The following is a 2,500-nucleotide window of genomic DNA, read 5'->3' as shown; positions in this document are numbered from 1 at the left end:
AGGCCTAGGGTTAGGGTTAGGGTTAGGATTAGGGGTTAGGATTAGGGTTAGTGTTAGTGTTAGGGTTAGGTTTAGGGTTAGTGTTTGGGTTTGGGTTAGGGTTATGGTTAGGTTTAAGGTTAGGGTTAGGGTTAGGGTTAGGGTTAGGGTTAGGGTTAGGGTTAGGGTTAGGGTTAGGGTTAGGCCTAGGGTTAGGGTTAGGATTGGGGTTGGGTTAGGGTTAGGGTTAGGGTTAGATTTAAGCCTAGGTTTAGGTTTAGGGTTTGGTTAGGGTTAGGGTTAGGGTTAGGGTTAGGGTTAGGGTTAGGGTTAGTCCTAGGGTTTGGGTTAGGGTTAGGGTTAGGGTTAGGGTTAGGATTAGGGTTAGGGTTAGGGTTAGGGTTAGGGTTAGGCCTAGGGTTAGGGTTAGGGTTAGGGTTAGGGTTAGGGTTAGGGTAAGTCCTAGGGTTAGGGTTAGGGTTAGGGTTAGGGTTAGGGTTCGGCCTAGGGTTAGTGTTAGGGTTATGGTTAGGATTGGGGTTGGCTTAGGGTTAGGGTTAGGGCTAGGGTTAGGGTTAGGGTTAGGGTTAGGGTTAGGTTTAGAGTTAGGGTTAGGGTTAGGGTTAGGGTTAGGGTTAGGGTTAGGGTTAGGGTTAGGGTTAGGGTTAGGGTTAGGGTTAGGGTTAGGGTTAGGGTTAGGGTTAGGGGTTAGGGTTAGGGTTAGGGTTAGGGTTAGGGTTAGGGTTAGGGTTAGGGTTAGGGTTAGGGTTAGGGTTAGGGTTAGGGTTAGGGTTAGGGTTAGGGTTAGGGTTAGGGTTAGGGTTAGGGTTAGGGTTAGGGTTAGGGTTAGGGTTAGGGTTAGGGTTAGGGTTAGGGTTAGGGTTAGGGTTAGGGTTAGGGTTAGGTTTAGAGTTAGGTTTTGGTTAGGGTTAGGGTTAGGGTTAGGGTTAGGGTTAGGGTTAATCCGGGTTAGGGTTAAGGTTAGGGTTAGGGTTAGGGTTAGGGTTAGGGTTAGGCCTAGGTTTAGGGTTAGGGTTTGGTTAGGGTTAGGGTTAGGGTTAGGGTTAGGGTTAGGTTTAGGATTAGTGTTAGTCCTAGGGTTAGGGTTAGGGTTAAGCCTAGGGTTAGGGTTTGGGTTAGGGTTAGGGTTAGGGTTAGTCCTAGGGTTAGGGTTAGGGTTAGGGTTAGGCCTAGGGTTAGGGTTAGGGTTAGGGTTAGGGTTAGGGTTAGGCCTTGGTTTAGGGTTAGGGTTTGGTTAGGGTTAGGGTTAGTCCATTAGGGTTAGGGTTAGGGTTAGGGTTAGGGTTAGGGTTAGGGTTAGGGTTAGGCCTAGGGTTAGGGTTAATCCTAGGGTTAGGGTTAGGCCTAGGGTTTGGGTTAGGGTTAGGGTTAAGGTTAGGGTTAGGGTTAGGGTTAGGGTTAGGCCTAGGTTTAGGGTTAGGGTTTGGTTAGGGTTAGGGTTAGGGTTAGGGTTAGGTTTAGGATTAGTGTTAGTCCTAGGGTTAGGGTTAGGGTTAGGCCTAGGGTTAGGGTTTGGGTTAGGGTTAGGGTTAGGGTTAGTCCTAGGGTTAGGGTTAGGGTTAGGGTTAGGCCTAGGGTTAGGGTTAGGGTTAGGGTTAGGGTTAGGGTTAGGCCTTGGTTTAGGGTTAGGGTTTGGTTAGGGTTAGGGTTAGGGTTACGGTTAGGGTTAGGGTTAGTCCATTACGGTTAGGGTTAGGGTTAGGGTTAGGGTTAGTGTTAGGGTTAGGGTTAGGGTTAGGGTTAGGGTTAGGGTTAGTCCTAGGGTTAGGGTTAGGGTTAGGGTTAGGGTTAGGGTTAGGGTTAGGGTAAGTCCTAGGGTTAGGGTTAGGGTTAGGGTTAGGGTTAGGGTTAGGGTTAGGGTTAGGGTTAGGCCTAGGGTTAGGGTTAGGGTTAGGGTTCGGCCTAGGGTTAGGGTTAGGGTTAGGGTTAGGATTGGGGTTGGCTTAGGGATAGGGTTAGGGCTAGTCCTAGGGTTAGGGTTAGGGTTAGGGTTAGGGTTAGAGTGAGGTTTTGGTTAGGGTTAGGGTTAGGGTTAGGGTTAGGGTTAGGGTTAGGATTGAGGTTGGCTTAGGGTTAGGGTTAGGGTTAGGGTTAGTGTTCGTCCTAGGGTTAGGGTTAGGGTTAGGCCTAGGGTTAGGGTTAGGGTTAGGGTTAGGGTTAGGGTTAGGGTTAGGGTTAGGGTTAGTCCTAGGGTTAGGGATTGGTTAGGGTTAGGGTTAGGTTTAGGGTTAGGGTTTGGTTAGGGTTAGGGTTAGGGTTATGGTTAGTGTTAGGGTTAGGGTTAGGGTTAGGGTTAATGTTAGGTTTAGGGTTAGTCCTAGGGTTAGGGTTAGGGTTAGGGTTAGGCCTTGGTTTAGGGTTAGGGTTTGGTTAGGGTTAGGGTTAGGGTTACGGTTAGGGTTAGGGTTAGTCCATTAGGGTTAGGGTTAGGGTTAGGGTTAGGGTTAGTGTTAGGGTTAGGGTTAGGGTTAGGGTTAGTCCTAGGGTTAGGGTTAGGGTT

The sequence above is a fragment of the Cinclus cinclus genome, chromosome 27 (assembly GCF_963662255.1).
Source record: "Cinclus cinclus chromosome 27, bCinCin1.1, whole genome shotgun sequence".
In the NCBI taxonomy this organism is placed as follows: Eukaryota; Metazoa; Chordata; class Aves; order Passeriformes; family Cinclidae; genus Cinclus; species Cinclus cinclus.
This window is presented reverse-complemented; position numbering follows the sequence as displayed.